The 18,933-nt window shown below is 46.0% G+C and overlaps 1 protein-coding gene across 1 annotated transcript in view; it reads left to right on the top strand.

Annotated features, from left to right (window-relative positions):
• Window positions 1-18,401: 18,401 nt before the first annotated feature.
• Window positions 18,402-18,933, top strand: part of CPS1 (carbamoyl-phosphate synthase 1) — a 93,014-nt gene continuing 92,482 nt past the window's right edge. The window contains exon 1 of the mRNA XM_086615536.1: window positions 18,402-18,431. The gene's annotated coding sequence lies outside the window, so the exon portion shown is untranslated. The remainder of the gene's footprint in view (window positions 18,432-18,933) is intronic.

An 18,933-nucleotide genomic window follows, 5' to 3' on the forward strand; every position in this document is an offset into this window, starting at 1 on the left:
GTAGCAGACTGTGGGGGGCTTAGAGAGCCTTGTGGGGTTTAGGGGCCCCTTTTGGCTGGTCCTGTGGGGTTTAGGGGCCCCTTTTGGCTGGTCCTGTGGGGTTTAGGGGCCCCTTGCAGCTGGCCCTGTGGGATTTAGGGAGCTCTGTGGGGTTTAGGGGCCCCTTTTGGCTAGTCCTGTGGGGTTTAGGGCCTGTTGCTGCTGGCTCTGTGGGGTTTAGAGGCCCTTTTTCACTGATCTGAGGCGTTTAGGGCCCTTTTTCACTGATCCTGTGGGGTTTAGGGAACGCTGTATGATTTGAGGTCCCCAGGTAGCAGACTGTGGGGGGCTTAGAGAGCCTTGTGGGGTTTAGGGGTCCTTGCAGCTGGCTCTGTGGGGTTTAGGGGCCCCTTTTGGCTAGTCCTGTGGGGTTTAGGGAGCCCTGTGGGATTTAGGGCCTATTGCAGCTGGCTCTGTGTGCTTTAGGGAGCTCTGTGGGGTTTAGGGGCCCATTGCAGCTGGTTCTGTGTGCTTTAGGGAGCTCTGTGGGGTTTAGGGGCCCCTTGCAGCTGGCTCTGTAGGATTTAGGGAGCCCTGTGGGGTTTAGGGGCCCCTTTTGGCTAGTCCTGTGGGGTTTAGGGAGCCCTGTGGGGTTTAGGGCCTATCGCAGCTGGCTCTGTGTGCTTTAGGGAGCTCTGTGGGGTTTAGGGGCCCCTTGCAGCTGGCTCTGTGGGATTTAGGGAGCCTTGTGGGGTTTAGGGGCCCCTTTTGCCTAGTCCTGTGGGGTTTAGGGAGCCCTGTGGGGTTTAGGGCCTATTGCAGCTGGCTCTGTGGGGTTTAAGAGCCCTTTTTTTCTGATCCTGTGGGGTTTAAGGAACCCTATATGTTTTGAGGTCCCCTGGTAGCAGACTGTGGGGGGCTTAGAGAGCCTTGTGGGGTTTAGGGGTCCTTGCAGCTGGCTCTGTGGGGTTTAGGGGCCCCTTTTGGCTAGTCCTCTGGGGTTTAGGGAGCCCTGTGGGGTTTAGGGGCCCCTTTTGCCTAGTCCTGTGAGGTTTAGGGAGCCCTGTGGGATTTAGGGCCTATTGCAGCTGGCTCTGTGTGCTTTAGGGAGCTCTGTGGAGTTTAGGGGCCCCTTGCAGCTGGCTCTGTGTGCTTTAGGGAGCCCTGTGGCGTTTAGGGGCCCCTTTTGGCTAGTCCCGTGGCGTTTAGGGCCTATCGCAGCTGGCTCTGTGTGCTTTAGGGAGCTCTGTGGGGTTTAGGGGCCTTTTGTGGCTGTCTCTGTGGTGTTTAGAGCCTCTTACAGCTGACCTTGTGAGGTTTAGGCAGCCCTGTGGGGTTTAGGAGCCCTGTGCAGTTTGGTTCAGCTGGCCCTATGGGACTTGCAGGCCCTGTGGGGTTTGGGAGCCCTTGCAGCTGGCCCTGGGGTTTTTGAGGCCTTGTGGGGATGGGCACCAAGTAGTCAGCCCTCTGTGGCTGGTGGTGTGCAGGTGGTGGCAGAAGGTCATTCCAAGGAGCACATTATGGCATCCTATTATTATTACCCAGCTGGCTTGAATTGAATTGAATATGTAATTAACTAATTAACTAAGGTTGAGACCCTGCCTACAAAAGGCGGGCCATTTCCTCCTGGCTGTGGAAGATGCAATAGCATCCTTGGAGCTGCAGCCCAGGCTGGTGAGCAACAACTGGTGACCCTGATGTGATATGAACACGAGAGACCCTGAGGACCGTGACTCCCTTGCCGGAGCCAGAGTAGCCCGAGCCGAGAGCCAGAGGAGCCGGAGCGAGAGTCCTTCGGTAAAGAAGGTAAAGCCGCAAGCCCCAAAGCGGTATTTGCGGGAGGGAAGCGTGCTGGAGTCAGAACGAATGGACTAGGTCTCTGCTCACTGTAAAGCCTTTACTTTCCTCTAAAAACAAAAAACTGTAAAACAAAAAGGGGGAATTATGGCATCCTATTATTATTACCCAGCTGGCTTGAATTGAATATGTAATTAACTAATTAACTAAGGTTGAGACCCTGCCTACAAAAGGTGGGCCATTTCCTCCTGGCTGTGGAAGATGCAACAGCATCCTTGGAGCTGCAGCCCAGGCTGGTGAGCAACAGTACGTGTTGAGTCCTGCTCCCCTCCAGCAGCAGTGGTTCCTCAGTCTGGTTGGGGCCAGGCCTGGATGAGGGACTGGAGCTCTTCCTCAGTGTCCCCTTCCGAGCTGCTGCATCTCACCTATGCTGTCTGAGCCACGTCTTCCTCGTGGATATGGGGTAGGTCCCTACAACTCCTAGGCCTGAGTAGTGATAACATTGGTATTTCAGCCCTCCCTGAAGAAAACCTCAAGATGCCTACAGACTACTGGGCATCCTGCCTGAGGGCTTACTGAAACACCTCTTACCTGAGAGGAGATGCTTCCTCCTGGTGTCACCGTCCTTCTCTGGCTATAGGCACCTGTCAGTTTTGTGATCTCCCCTACTGCTAATCTGTAGTCAACAGGTGCCCAAGTTGGGCAGTGTAGATGTGGACTTGCAAGTGGCCTTTCCAAAATGGTGGTTTGGCACCCACCTCTCTCCATAGCCTCCTCTCAGAGTCAGATTGTCCTCAGACAGTGGCCTCCATGCTGTGGACCAGATGGGCTTGGCATGGTGATCCCGTACTAATAAATGGGAGAGTTGCTTGTTCTGCCTTTGCAACTGGGTGCTGTATGGGAGGGAGTGGAGAGAGCAAGGATAAGCTGTCCTTCATGGCCTCGTCACAGAGAGAAGGGGATTTGGGAGGCTCTGTGTGCCTCCAAAGTGCTCCACAGAGCATGGTCATCATCACTGTGTGGACGAATATCCTGGAAAACTGTACGGGCGAAGCACTTGGGCAGTGGGAGAGGTTTCACCAACTGAAAAATCTCCCTAGGGATGTCTCAGCGTGTTCACAGAACTACTGCAATACAAAATTTTGTGGATGGTTAAGAGATGGAAACCAAGTTGTGGCATTTATCTCCCCGCTCCCCATCTCTACTTTGTTTTGTTTCTTTTTTTATGTTAGCTTCTTTGTGTTCAAGCTTCAGACAATACAGACAGAATGTGAGAAGCTTCCCAGCTGTATTTTTTAGCCTCTCTTGCAGATTATTTATTCAGCAGCAGCATGGCTAAAGATAGTACATATTTAGGATTGATGTCCTAAGACACACAAAATATGAAAAGTCAAAGATGTCCTTTTCCTCTTTTAAACTACCAGTTTTGGATATCAGATGTTGTTTCAGCTGTAATGCTGTGTATAAACCAGTGATAATTCTAGAAACTTTGATATTCTTTAATATTAGAGCCATGGCTCACTGCGTTTGACCTCAGAAGAAGCGCAAACCTGTATTAGGAGACAGAAGACCTTAGAGACGTTCTGAAGCTAGGTAGACCTGGTTTTGGAAGGTGAAGCAAGTGTTATATCTCGGCATTATGACGGTAAAATTTTTCATTTTAGAAGGATATCCAGAAGAGGAGACAAGCATCTGATTTTATTGGATTCTTTTGTTTTTCCAATCCACAGTAGGCATGATTGCAGATGGCATTGATTGTTTCTCTTTTATCAGCTTCTGTGAAGAGATCAAAGCCCGAGTATTGGTCACAGCAGCTGAACTAAGCTGGTTGGTTGTATTGATAGCATAGCTGGGGTACAGCTCACCTGTATCCTGCCCGTGTTTGCTGTGGCTAGATGTGGAGCTTAGTATTCAGTAAAAACCAATCCTGACTCTGTGTACACACACAGAGGTGGGCTTTGAGCTGGAAATTCCCTTTCAGATCTCAGAGATGTAGTAGGTTCTGTGAAAACACCAGCTCACTAGCAGGCAAAAGAAAGTAAATTGTTAGTAGGAAGGGAAAAGAGCACAAAACTAATGCTGTTATGTATGTATCTGTCTCATCTGTGTCTCACATACCGTGGTTAGTTCTGGTCTCATCTCAAACAAGGTAGCAGAACTAGAAAGGGTTCAAGTTATCGAAGTAATCAGGCCAAAAAAAAGGCTCATCAACCCTGTGGAATGGTTTAAGTGCAAGGACTAAGTAGCTAGGCTAGGACTGTTCAGGCTGGAAAAGAGACGTCGAAAGAGGGCTGTCATGGATGTCCGTAGAGCCTTGCACGGTGTCACAGATGTGAACAGGGGAGGTGGCACGCTGGCTCTCAAAGCTGACAGGCAGCAACTGAAGTGACTGCAGCAGCATTCAAAGGTGAAGGAGATCATTCGTGTAGTTAAGCTGTGACAGGTTGACAAGTGAAGAGACACCACTGTGCTTGTGCACAGGAGCTGCCCGAGCCACCAGCTTCTGGGAGTCATGAGGATGTTGGGGGATGTTGCTGCATGTGGTTGCTGGGGTGCTGTTCCCCGAGCATCAGACATGGAAGGTGGTATGGGAAGGTTTTGTCTGAGCTGTTGTGCCCGATACTGTGTGTTTATATTTTACTTTATGACATGTTAGCCTGGGTAGAGCAGTTAATAGCCTGGCAGTTTTGTAACGATGTCTCCACGCCGGCGGCAGCTGCAGCCCACTTAACTACCAACGTGTCCCGAACTGCAGTGTAGCTGCAACTGGTGTCGCTGCGGCTTTACCCTGCTCTTTTGGGGCGCAGCCACTAGGTGCCCCTGTCCCACAAGCAAGAAGCTGGAGGAGACCTGCTCTGCCCGTCGCACAGGGACAGCAGCTGGGGGGTGCTCAGAGCAGGGTGTGCGACTCTTTGCTGTCGGAGGTCTCAGATACCGTGGTTAGTTCTGGTCTCATCTCAAACAAGGTAGCAGAACTAGAAGGGGTACAAGTTATAGAAGTAATCAGGCCAAAAAAAAGGTGATGAGCAGAGATCAGTGGTTCTGGGCATCAGGCCCGAATGCTTTGGAGAAACACAGTAGCAATCCTCTCTGACATTTTGACGTTTTCTTCTCTTCATGGACTGCAAGATGTCGACCGCCAGTGCAATGGGAATCCACCCTTTCTTAGCAAATGAAAGAGAGCAGACCTGATTGAGGAGAGATCAGTAAGGGCTACGTGTGGGCAGGAGGAAAGAAGAGCAGACAAGAAACTGCCGAGAACTGGATGAAGTGCTCTGTTTTGGTGATGAGGCCATCTGGAAGACAGTAGGATTGGCTGAGATGTTGATGTGCTTTGATCCCTGGACAGAATGGACATCAAGTCAGATTTCTTCTGCTTTCCTGTAATGACTAAAGCAGTTCTGCGTAGGGCACTTGCATCCTTCGTGCTGTCTTTAAAGCTCAGTGTGAGGGTTGGCCGTGATCACCGATGAAAACGTGATGTGGGTATGGCTGAGTCCTCCCCGAAAACGTGATGTGGATATGGCTGAGTCCTCCCCGAAAACGTGATGTGGGTATGGCTGAGTCCTCCCCGAAAACATGATGTGGGTATGGCTGAGTCCTCCCCGAAAACGTGATGTGGGTATGGCTGAGTGCTCCCCCGACCCTGGATTTGACATCTGTCTCCCCCTGCGTCCATCTTTGCACATCTGCATGATGACCAGTGCACAAGCATGACTGTCGACTTGTTTGCTTAGCTAAGGGAACAGTTTGGGGTGGCAATGGCCAGGGCCTTTGTGACACTGAGCAATAAAATCAGTCTTTACAGGTGATGTAAGGACTCTGAGGGGCACTGAAAGGCCCTTGTTTCATTTGATGCTCTATGCAGGTACTTCTTACCGCGTCCTTATGATGGAATCTGCTGTTGCTCAGAGTGCGCAAATGGTTTTTTGGGAAACTGTTGGCTGTTGTGTTTTTAAAGGACCTTCAGTCTTGAGTGTCTGTACCATCGGTGACTGGGACACCCAGGCAGCATTGCTAGGGCTGTTCTGATCCAGCAATGCTTTGGCACCTGTGCCAGTATCTTGATATTCTCCTCCACATCCGCCTTTGCGGTAATAGATTTGTTTAGGTTTGTCCTGGTCAGTAAATACGTGCCGTCAGGTCCCACGTCTGCCGTTCTGGTGGGTTTCAGGTATCTGCTGTTTCTCAGAGCACCTGTCACTCTGCAGCTCTCTGCAGATCAGTCCTCCTGGATTCCCCATCAGATCATTCACCTTGACTCCTGTCCCCTGCCCCTGCTAGGCTTGTAGCTGATTGTTGTGTTTCTGTGGCTCTTCCCATCGCTGGAGAAGGGAGGTAGTGGCTGGCTCTGAGGAGGGACTTCAGAGTATCTCATCTCCTTCCAGGAAACCAGGCAGAGATCAGTCCATTTCAGGAATGCCATGGCCAGCATTTCCAGATTTTTGATCCAAAAGAGAAGGCAGCTGGTGAGGAAGGAGGGATTCCCATTCTGATGCAAAGCAAGTCAGAGCGGGTAGTGCACAGTCAGTCTCCTACTGCTGGAAGATTGGCTGTGATAAAATCTGTGGCTCGATTTCAGCCCAAAATGTTTCCTCGCAGCTGGTATCCTAGAAGTCTTCCTGTAGCTCGTAGATCCTCTTACAGCCACTCTTCCCTGCTGCAGGTAGAGTCAGAGTCACACACCTACAAGAGGCAGGTATTCCTTGGCATCGCCAATCACCAGTACACAGAAGCCCTGAGACAGCTTCTAAATAAACTGCTTTAACTCCTGCCCCCGTAAGTGTGTAATGCCACCTAATCAACTTGATTTCCTGTAGATTTCTATCTCTTGTTGGCTACTCCAGAGGCTAATAAGCTGTGAACTTCTGTTGAACTCTTTTCCTCCTAGTTCAGATGCTCGAACCGCACTTTGCAAAGACTTCTGGTGTCTGCTATGCCCTGAATGCAGCTGGGTGCTTCCTGGAGTGGAGCTGGGCTTGGAGTTACCTTGAATGTGGAGGATGGAGGCGGTCTGATCGTCCTTTCTGACACGTGTTTGATTGTGTTGGCAGTTTTACGACTGAAGAGGGACTGGAGCATTAATCAGTCATTAACATAAGCATGCTAGAAATGGTGGTAAAGAATCTTTGTAGCTGGTGGGTATCTCAGCAGGCTCCTATTGGAGGTGAAGCTCCTGTTCCTCAGCTGTGGTGCAGGGTTTGGTGCCACTGTGTGAACCCCTGAGGTTTATGCACAGCAGAAAAAGAAAATAGATCATAGATCAGCAGGGCTTTTCCCAGGTGACCCTCATACAGCTCTGCTGAGGCTGGGCCTCACTGTCCCTAGGGAAGGAGCTGTGCCCTGCAGAAATGCAGGCTTGGACGTGCACCTGATCTTAGAGAACACTATTTCATACCTCGAATGTCTCCATAACTCTGTGTGATTTTTTTTTTTTTCTTTAAAAAAAAAAAAAAAAAAGAAACTGCTGTGCTGAAGCTTGCAGAGGGAGGACTCATCCCAGCTGGCACAGGACCAGCACAGCTGCCTGTCACTCAGCCACCAGCCGTACTAGCAGTGCCAGGAAACAGCACCACGCTTTCTTCTCCGGGGAGTGACATCTCTTGATGGGTCACTGCCTGGAACGCAGAAACAGAGCTTGCTGTGTGCCAGAGTGTTTCGTGCTCTCCTTGTCTTTTATGTATTTTGCCGTGTTTTTGTTTTCAGAAGGACTTTTTAAAGCTTAGCTGTTAAGGATTGGAAATATTTTGATATCTCATAGTGTTGCTCAAAGCAGAGGGGCAGTCTCCTTGCCAGACTCTCAACGTGACTTCTCCCCTTGCAAGAGTGTTTCATCTCAGTTTGCTTTCTTGTGACTTCTCTTATGGTGCAGACGAAAGAAGTGAATTGCTCAGAGTGGAGGTGTACACGATGTACTGAAGATATTCCTCCTCTAGAATTGTGTTCTGCAATTAACTAATTTCTAGTTTCTCATTGTCTAATTTTTCCTTTCAAGGAGTTTTCAAAACAGTGTACAATGTAAACAAGAAGAAACCCGGTCGCAAGGAGGGAGCCTTCCCAAAGAAGGCTCTTGGATTTAGAGGGGTGCAGGTGTTTGGCACTCGATAATCTGCAGAGTGGCAGAGAGTGGGAAAAGAGTGTGCAAAACACCACAGCATTTCCAGAGTGGTGAGTTTGAAAGCTGATGACTGTCAAAACAAAAAGAATTTGTCACTCCTTATTTTGCTTGGATGATTTTTGGTTATTGTTTATTTGCCCTTTGGAGAAGCCTGAAAAGGGTTACATCGTGACTTTTCCAGGGGGATGCAAGCAATGAAAGGATGAAATTCATCTCAGTTCCCCTCATGATTGCTTCCAAATTTGGGGAGAGTATATGTTAGCTGACTGGCAGGACGGATGGAAGTGTTGGTAAGGATGTTTACTAGAGAGTGCTGTGGCTGATGTTAGCAGAATGAGTGCTGTCCCAACAGAAGGAACATAGTCGCTTGAAACAGATATTTATCATGTCTTTAGCTGCATCTCATGGAACTTGTTTCCCTGGAAAAAAGGCAGATTTTGCAGCAGAAGGCAGTCTTAATTGCCCTAGCTGCACGTATATTCATAGCTGATACTGGTCTGGTGCTTAAACACAGGCCTCCATATTTCTTCCAAAATCTTCTTGATTATTGTTTTTTTCCTCCAGATTCCTGCAACTGAGACAGCAGCACTTTCTGCCTCTCCCACTCAGTTATTGAATCTTCTTGTGCCTATGAAATTACAGTCCATCTGTTGTAGGAAGGTGGTAATGCGAGGATGGTGGTAAACACCAAACTGGAAGCATTCATAGTGTACCAGCACTGCTGTTCTACCTGCTGGGTTGCAGAGGTAAATGGATTAGGGTCAGAGCTCTGATGAAAAGGGTGTGTTTTGCCAGGATGAGGTGTTGTGGTAAGGGGTCAGGAGAGCAGGAGGACAAGATCAAAGCCAGAAATTTAGTTAGGTGAAGATTTTAAGCTTCATGTGAATCAACAGAATAAAAAGATTGAGTCTTTTCCAAAGTTGTGGCTTGCAACCAGTTTATTCTGCTGTTCTTGCTGGAAATCAGACCCATGCTGCCCAAAATGAGCTTCCAAATTCTTCAAAGCACACTGAGTGTGCCACGGCTGCAGGGGGATTGCTAGGGGCAGAAGGGGAGACAGAATTAGGTGTCTGGGAAGATTAACTGTGGTTGTAAGAGTGCGTGTCTGGCTGGCTCCCTGACTGGAACAGGAAAGAGGTAACGCTTGTGCAAAGCTCTCTTTTGCAAATGATGTCCCCAACAACGTTTCCGTCTACCCTCCCTACTGGCTGATGTACTCTTTCTGTTGTATTCCTGCACATGAGTTGGAACAATCCCAAGCACAAATAGAGGCTGACTGGAGAATGGATGGAGAGCAGCCCTGAGGAGAAGGACTTGGGGGTGTTGGTTGATGAGGAGCTCAACAGGAGCCAGCAGTGTGCTCTGGCAGCCCAGAAAGCCAACCGTGTCCTGGGCTGTGTCCAAAGAAGTGTGGCCAGCATGTCGAGGGAGGGGATTCTGCCCCTCTGCTCTGCTCTGGTGAGACTCCACCTGCGTTCAGCTCTGAGGCCCCCAACATAAGAAGAACATGGAGCTGTTGGAGCGGGTCCAGAGGAGGCCACGAGGATGATCTGAGGGCTGGAGCACCTCTCCAGGCTAAACAACCCCAGGTCTCTCAGCCTGTCTTCATAGGAGAAGCGAAGGCTCTGGGAGACTTTCTAGCAGCCTTCCAGTACCTAAAGAGGCTACAGGAAAGCTGGAGAGGGGCTTTGGACAAGGGCGTGTAGTGAAAGGACAGGGGTGATGGATTTAAACTGAAAGAGGGGAGATTTAGATTAGATATAAGGAAGAAATTCTTCCCTCTGAGGGTGGTGAGGCACTGGCACAGGTTGCCCAGAAAAGTTGTGGCTGCCCCATCCCTGGAAGTGTTCAAGGCCAGGTTGGATGAGGCTTTGGGCAACCTGGTGTAGTGGAGGGTGTCCCTGCCCATGGCAGGGGAGTTGGAACTGGATGATCTTTGAGGTCCCTTCCAACCCAAACCGTTCTGTGATTCTGTGGTTTCTAAATGCCGTGCTTAGTTCAGTCGGGGCTTTCTGTTTCTGTGCCTTCTTGCCGACGCAGGGACAGCAGCAAGTCGTGTCCCAGTTACCCATGGCCCTCCTGCAGTGCTTTGTAGAATTCAACAGTGCTTTGTTACGAAGTTGTTGCTTGATAAACTTTCTTCCCCTGGGAGTCTAGTTAGAAGACTTTTTCTTTTCTGCACCAGACATCTGTGACACGTCAGAGGCTAACGTTTCAAATAGCCACCTCCTCCCTTGATTCAGCTTTCATGTGCCAGCTTTGGTGGGCCTGTTCTGTAGTCTGAGAGACACCTGGGCAATAAGGGGTGCATCTGGTTTCTGGACAGCCGAGATGGAGATTATGCTTTTAAGAAGCTTGAGTTACAGAGAGTGGATGCAGGAATATGCAATTATTCGGACAAAGCAGCACGTCGGTGTATTTTTGTTTCGTGTTTGAATGACCCTGGGCTAGGCTTGAGCCAGGCTTTCACAGACAACGTGTCAGCTTACCGTGGATGGTAACAGCCAGTGATCTGGGATGCCTCACTCTATGGATTCCTGCTGTTTAAGTGCTCCCGGTTCTGAGGGGTCAGTATTTTTCAAGCCTTATTTCCTCCCTCAAGTCAGAAGTGACAAACTGGAGCTCTTCTTGACCATGTGGTCTAGATAAGCCAACTCCTCATCTTTGCCGTGATCTCCAAAGCATGTGCTGTTGTTGAGACCTCTTTGACCAGAGTGGAAACTTTCCAGTTGTAAAATCCCCTTGGGGTTTTTTATCAGGTTAGCTCAGTGTCATTGCACTGGATCTGGTAGTTTATGATTCCTTTGGTTATAATAGATAGTAGCATGATGGAATCCATAGGAAGTGGAAGTAGATTAATAGAATTAATTTTGGTTTATTTATGGCAGTGGATAGAGATGGGAAACTGAGTATTTAAATTACTTTAATCAGTACAGAAAAGTGAATAAGCTACCTTTGTACTACTCTTCTTTACAACTTGATTGCTCATTTTTCTAAAATTGGATAATGTAACCACATCTGTTCATGAAGTTAACTGTCTGAGCACTAAAGTCTGTGTTTAGAGCACTTAGCTGAAATAGGCATAAAAAAACCCTCTATATATTTGATATGTTGAGGCTCCAGCTTTGTCTCTTGTGGGGCTAGGCCAAGCAAATCCACGGATGTGGGTGTTTTGTTTCTTTCTGATGATACTGTATGTGCCATGTTGACACTGTCCCGACTGGCTGTGCAAGCAACTCGACACCAGCCAGTTCCTGACAGGCCTTTTTGGTGTCTCCAGCTCCGTGCTCTCATGGGGGGAAGGTCTGTATGCTTAGAGGAAGAATGACAAGCATCTTGTGTTACCTTGGCCTTCTCGATGTGAACTGGGGCTCCCGAGTTTTCCTCAATGATCATCTGCGTTGTCTTTCCTGAAGCCGAATGAGACAAAATGGTTCAGTGTTTGAGATCCTGCTTTCTTCAGATGAACGAAGAATTAGGACCCTGCTGCCTTTGGATATATAGTGATTTCTTCCCATGATTTAATTGAAACCCTGCTGAACATCGGTAGGTGTCAGAGTGAAACAGGTGACAGGGACATTACAATACAGAATATCTTCAGGGAGAGGGCAGCCTAACTGCACCCCAAGCCTGCAGCACTGGTCCCACTCACGCGTCTGCCAGGGTCGTGTGCCCTGTTTTAAGGTGTGCAATAAAAGCCCTCTTGCAAAGGCATAGACTCTTTTCGAGCCAACTGCTCTTTGTGGGGTAGAGGCTTTCTGGGGGTTTTGCTAAGAATAATGCTTGTGTAAAGGGCTGTATTTGTTGAAATATGGCAGTGTCTCTATATATTGTATATATATTGCTGGATATAAAACTATGCCAAGTGTCTCTCATCCCCATGGAGCATGATATAGTTTTATAATTAACTCACTCAAAGTTTTTCTTGCTGTTATAAACATACTAGCTGAACAGCCAGTGTTTGAGTTCTGAGGTTAAAGCCCTGAACACTTACCTGGCAGCATCAATTACTTCTTCAAACCTCTTTGCTCTCCTGCCCTAAAAATGTTTTTCGGTCAGTCAAAATCATGTCCCTTCTCAGCTAAATGATGTTACTGATCCATATAGCAAGAATTTGTTGTGCTATTTAAAGAGAGGTCTCCATCCTCAGGCATGTATCTGCCTAACGCATATCTATCCGTAAGTTAAAGCAAGTGCTTCAGTGCATACCCAGTGTACAACAGCCAAAGCTTTTTATCTTTTTTTTCCCCCCAGGGTAACCACAGGAAGGAGAAAAAAAAAAAGTAGGAGTGAGGAGAAGAAAAAAGACAAACAAATTTTGCAAATCCTTCCAATCTGGAGCACCAGGCATGAAGCAACAAGGAAAACGCTGATTGATCAGGGATGCTGCACATATGGTGAGAGGCCAAGGCCGTGTTAAGTAATTCCTATGAAATGTTAACTCCTCCTCCCACCAAAACCAGGAATATCTAGCACTGCATAGACTGGTGCTAAAGGGTAAGAAACTAGGCTGGAGAGAAATGTTGTGTATTTCTTTTTCAAAGAGTCAGTATATTTGTACTGAAGGGAGGATTCATTCACTTTTATTCTCTTGAAGTTACCGAAGAAGCTGTCTGTAGAAAACTTTCTGTGTCTTCTCATACAGAATACTTCAGTTAGAAGGGACCTGCAACGATCATCTAGTCCAACTTCCTTACCACTTCGGGGCTGACCAAAAGTTAAAGCATGGTATTAAGGGCGTTGCCCAAACACCCTTTAAACACAGACAGGCTTGGGGCATTGGCCACCTCTCTAGGAAGCCTGTTGCAGTGTTTGACCACCCTTTCAGTAAAGAAATCCTTCCTAATATCGAATCTGAACCTCTCCTGATGCAGCGTTGAGCCATTCCTACATGTTCTGTCACTGGATATGACATCTGTTGTTGTAAAAGAAATCTTAGAGCTTATTGTAGAGTATTTCCTGCTCAGCACAAGCTTGGTTGAATAAGGCTGTGAGATGATACTTTACCTAAATACTCAAGGTACCCGTAAGCTAATCATCAGGATTATGTCATGTGTTCCACCGTTTCAGTGGTGCTGCTTTTCTCCTCAAAATGAGCCTAGCTTCAGGCCTGACCCACTAACGTGCTGGGAACAATGAGCCTGTTTTTTTATTTGGTAGTACAAGGAACAGGTAGCTGTCCTACCAGTCATAGTTACTGTCAATCATATTTCAGAGGGCCTAGCTGGGAGGACCTGTTCTAGAATATATATTTTCTATAACATGCTCTTCTGATCTGGTGCTTATCTCTTCTGATGGATGCTTTCTCTCTCTTCTCAATTCCTTACTTCCCTTCAGGGTCTCCCCTAGTCACAGAGACCACAGGGTGGTGTGTGATGGCCAGGATCCTCTGTAGATGTCCACCAAGAAGGCTGGACCAAATGGTCTGTCCCAGGTCAAAACATCCATGAAAGCAATTTGATCACAGAAGTTTTGATTTTAGTGGAGTTATATTTAACTGGGAAAAAGGACTACGCAGTCAAAGAAAAATGACAAAACTGTCCAGTGAACAAAGTATGTGCTGTGCCAATGCATATTCACAGGTTTATATGCTTAAATTAGCAGCTCAGGGACAGTTTCTACTGTAGCCTTTGTTGGAGATAAAAGCCTATTTATTTATAGTCTAATCAAGGACAAGTCAATTTTGTTTTCCTTTGCTATAACAAACACACTGGAGTGTGATAACCTATCAAATATTCATCCATGATAGGACAGCCACAGAAGGAAGCAAGCATAACATGAATCTTGAGCAAATGTAGCTAATCTTGCATTGTAAGGTCATGTTTTTTCTAAACTGTGTGAAGAATGTGTAGCACAGGAGAGATAGTGTTTGTGTAGCCTTTTTGATTTGTTTTAATTTCGTAAAGCCAGTTTGGCCTTTTTAATGATCCTTGGGAACAAGCCAGTGGAATGTATGATGCCTCTGGCATCACAAGGGAAAAGGGATGACTCCTAATCCTGGCCCCCATTTGTAAAAATGTCTGTTTAGAAAATGTCAGGGAATGAGAAACCTTGCTGCCTCCAAATGTCTTCCAGTAAATAGAGTTGAGCTCTGGGCTGAAGTCAGACACTGCAGAGTCCTGTCGGGTAGCTCCAAGACTCCTGGGGCCAATCTCCCTGGTTGCATCAACATGAAAGTAGGAGTTTGTGTCTGAGGTGAGGTGCTAGTGGTGGCACTGGGAGCAAACTACACTTTGTGTAGTGATTATTGCCCCTCAGGCAATGCTTTTCTGGCAGTACGCAGTTTGAGCTAACTCAGGGGTTTCTCAAATTGGCCTTTTGGAATAATGTCAGTTCCTTTCAGATACTGCAAGGGTTTTCTCTATTTCTTCCAAGTCAGCTGATCCAAGAGGAGCTGCTAATCCCAGTGGCAATGGAATTTGACCCGTTCTCAAGACATTGATTCTTTTTCTTTTGCTGAAGATAAGAGCCTTATCTTTGTCAAGTTTGGGTGAAGCATGGGCTCCATATCCCAGACAGCAGATGAGTGTACCCTGGGCTGCTCGAGCCTTAAAGGAAACTTTAACCTCCTTGAAAATGGATTTCCTCTAACCTGGGAATAGATATCTAACAGTCTTGTTGTCCAGCATTATGTCAACTTTACTGGTCGAAAGGCTGTCTTGCTTACTGCTTATACACAAAATTTGGAAGAGAAGGGAGGTGCCAAGGTAGGCAATTCAGAATTAACAAGAAATTTGGCTTTAAAAAAAAAAAAAAAACAACAAACAAAGCTGTCTTTCATATAGCCTTGGTTTGAGATTTGCAATGATTTTGTTACAGTATTTTTTCCTTTCACAATATGAAAAGTCTCTATTAGCCTTTAAGTCTCTCATATAAGATGTTAACTGAATCTGTCAGAGGGCCCGTTGATTAATTGTTAACACGTTTGTATCCTGAATACCTTTGGTGTTTGCTACAGCCCCTGGATACTTTGGTTGTTTTGAGGCATGTTTCTTTCATTTTATAAAACTGTGCCTTGGGCATGAGGGTCTGTTTCCACAGCTAAGTATTTGCCTTGCAGAACTAAATTAGTATTAGCTGTCAGCTAGACTGAACTAATATTTTTGAAGAAAAGTGGAACTGCATCTCAGTTTGATTCTGATGCTTTTTGACATTTCAATTAAAGTACCAAAATGAAAGGCTTCATTTATTTTTTTTACCTGAAATTTGCTTTTTGGTTGGTGTTTTGAAAACAAAAACGCAGAAGGAAAATTTTAATTTAAAAGAGGAAAAATAATGTTTCTCTGCAAAAAAAAAAGTTCTGCAGTAGTTCAAATAACTACTTACAGTATATAATAAAATTAGATTTTGAGCAACTCTGTTTAAAACATTTCTTTACACTTTTTTTTTGTTTGGACTCCCAAACAAAAAGTGACATCCATTCAGGATTAGGAAGATGTTTCAAGTTATAGTTACTGTGCTTTCCATCTGAAAGTGTGCACATCTCCATGTTTCCTTCAGACTGGGCTTCTGTCAGCTGAAGACCCACGAGGAGAACAGGCTGAATTTTGCACGGTATCTCAAGCCCTCACCAACCTGAGTTTTGCACATCTTTTTCAACACCACTAGCATGTGGTGTTTTCCATTAATTTGGCTTAGGGCTCAGATCTGCGAGTTCTTCTTCACCCAGACATACACGTTTGCTGTAAGCCAGGACCGCAGGGTTGGGATTTAGGACTAGGATTTCGTTGTGCTGTTAAAACCAGATTTTGTACTGGTTTTCATATTGATTATTCCCTTCTGCAGGAAATAGTTAGGGTTTGGCAGGATTCTTGCCATTTCTAGTGCAAGCTGCTAGTTAGCAGAGATGGCATCCAGAATGTGTCCTTGCAGGAAAAAAGAATTGGGTAGAAAAGTATATGAAAACAAAGGGAAAAGGTGTAAAGACAGAAATTAATTCTGCTTTTCAGGGTGACTTCTACTGTCCAATTACAGCTATCAATAAAATCTTTTCAGACGTTGCTTTGGAAGCAGATAAAACTGCCCTTGTGTTCTCTCCATACTTAGCTTGGTTTTTACTCAACCATGTTATTCAATAGCTACTTTTCTTCACCAGGAAGGCCTTTCTCAGCGACACTGGGAACTGAAAAGAGCAGGTTTTCTGAAATTCTCCGCAAAGTAAAATGGTCGGCACAAGGAAGTGATGGAGCGGAGTGGTGAATGCGTGCGGAGCATGCCGCCCCGATACGATTCAATCTGGTGGGTAAAACTCTGCTTTTAAAAATCTTACAGTTGAATGCTGCCATGCTTACAAAATCATACATGACTTCAGAGAATAGTTCCCGGGGGATGCAGTAGGCCTGTTTGTAAAGTAAAACATCAGCTGCCCTGTCAGGCTGATGTGTTGCTGGTTGGCAAATCAAGGGCATCATAGAGATTCTGAGGGAATTACAGGAGAAGTGCCTGCGACTACCACACAGGCAAATTAAAAAAATAAAAATAATGATGCAACAGTGGGTTTGTTCATTCCTACTTTTTGTGGTGTTCATGCTAGTGAGTAGTACTGGCAGAAACTGAACTTCTGTAGACTTCTTTCCTCTGAAGCACGCTTAAGGGAAAACTGCTTTCGGGACCCATGGAGTGTGGTGAGCACGAGAATCACCTCAAGGAGCTGGGAAAATGTTCCTCATGCAGGGAAACTGTGGAAGGAAGCAGAGAGCAAGAAGCCAGGTCTTGGGGGTAGAAGGGACTAGGGACCAGAGAGGATTGGGTATTTTGCATCTCAGGAAGACGCTGAGTTGTATGGAAAACAAGCTGCACCAGTAAGGACACAGTGGGCAGCTCAGAGCAGTTGGTTTGTAGTTACTGTTCTTCTTGCCTTGTCACTTGGAATTGTTTCCATCTAAAAAAATAAGTTGTCTGAGTTTATATTCAATCGCTCCTGTCTTTTATTAGTTCAAAAGCAACTGGTATTCAAAAGAATTGGTATTCTTTGGGAAGCTCAGGGTAGAAAAAAGTTTAGGGTGAAGTCTGGTTTACTTGGGCTGGTGTCACGTCTGTTCTGTACTTTACTAAAATTGGAATAGGAGGATGAAAGCTCTGAGTTTTACCCAAAGTCTGTGATAGAATGGTAAGTAGAAGGAAAGTCAACAATCAGCAATGCTTGGCTTTTTGGGTAACAACCGGTCTCTCCATCTCTGAGGACTAAAGCAGATGGATTGTTAATGAGGTTTATCTGCCTTGTTGGTAAGTTAGGCAAGCACAGAAAGTGGTTATTAATGTTTGTGCCACATGAAGGCATTCTGAAACGATAAGAGTGCGTACAGGCTTGAATGTCTGCCGTTTACTCAAAATTTGACTGAGACTGAGAAGGAAGAGGAATTGCTATGGCCAGACTTTGATCTTTTTTCCATCTGTGTATATGTATCTGTAGTATACTTCTGTCAGGGTACCAGTTTGCAGGAGCTGTCAGATCCCCGGTGTTGCAGAATGGATTAGCCATTCTTCAAAATCATGCTTCATACTAACCTGCACGTATTGTTCTGCCAGGTTTCAGGAACTTTCCCAGTCTTGTCTCTGTGGATATGGGGTATGGTTCATGTGATATGAATTCCCAGCTGCAGGACAGTGCCAGACTTGACTTCCAAGCAGGTGCGCTGTTGAGCTGCACACACTCAGGAGATCTGATGCTTCCATGAAACTTTGATCTCCATGTGTAAGTTGTAGAGAGTCAATCTGTGCAGGCAGGGTGGACACAGCCAGTATTTCTAGCTGTCCAGAAATCCTGAATGAGTATATGAAACCATCGGTTTCTGCTAATGCAGAATTTCTGACTGGAAAAAATAGGATCTGGCAAGGCTTGAATTTTCTATAATTTGAAATGTAACTTTTTAAAATTTATTTTCTGTGCTGAGGTCAGAACCATGTCTTAAAATTTTTTATCACCTCTACAAACCCTTTTTGTCTCATATTTGAAGGCTCAAGTTCTCCAGTAATGAACAACTACTGCTTGGCTGGACTTCAGAAAGAAGGAAACATGTCAGGATGTACCATCGTATGAGTTGGTGAGGATGAATCAAAATGCAGCACCCGAATCTGAAGATTGTATTTTGATCTGCTGTGAACCTCTTCCATTAAAATTTAAAATGCCTTTTTCCCCAGACCTCCTCTAAAATAGAACAAACTATGGGGTAAAAAACACATTCTGGCTGTGGCTTAAATAACAGAATTCAGGAGAGCTGAGGGGTAAGTTTGCACTTGATTCTTATTCCTTTCAGTTATACTCAAGTGAAGATCTGCCTTAGTTTTTAAATTCTTGGCTCGTCGCACTTTCCATCACAATTACCATGGTTTCTAAATGTTGTGAGTTTTGCTCTAAATGCTTCATTTGATCTGAGATTGGCTTAAGGCAGCAGATCTGCAAGTGTAAGCGAGCTTGCTTTCTCTCCTGCAGCAATCCGAAAGGATCAGGTGGCAGGGGATGCCTGGATGCTGTTAGTTCGTTTGCATGGGAACACGATAACTTCAGTTTATTCCCCCGCTACACGCTGCAAAGAAAGTAAGTAGTTAATGGGGTTTGATAGAGTTGTTAGCAGTATGCTGTGAACAAAAATTGTTATCATCTGGCTCAAACTTGCCATCGGATCCACTGCAGCGATCTTAGAATCACAGAATCATAGAACGGTTTGGGTTGGAAGGGACCTCAAAGATCATCTAGTTCCAACCCCCCTGCCGTGGGCAGGGACACCCTCCGCTACACCAGGTTGCCCAAAGCCTCATCCAACTTGGCCTTGAACACTGCCAGGGATGAGGCAGCCACAACTTCTCTGGGCAACCTGTTCCAGTGCCTCACCACCCTCTGAGTGAAAAATTTCTTCCTTATGTCTAATCTAAATCTCCCCTCTTTCAGTTTAAAGCCATTGCCCCCCCTTATCTTGCCTGATTAATGCCTGCTTAGAAAACCTATGGCAAATCTTAATGTTTTTCAGACACTTTCAAAACTTTTCCTATGAGTTCCTTGGGAAGCAAGTGGAGCTTGCCTTGAAATGGAAGGCAGGGTT

This window comes from Tauraco erythrolophus, chromosome 8, assembly GCF_009769465.1.
Source record: "Tauraco erythrolophus isolate bTauEry1 chromosome 8, bTauEry1.pri, whole genome shotgun sequence".
In the NCBI taxonomy this organism is placed as follows: Eukaryota; Metazoa; Chordata; class Aves; order Musophagiformes; family Musophagidae; genus Tauraco; species Tauraco erythrolophus.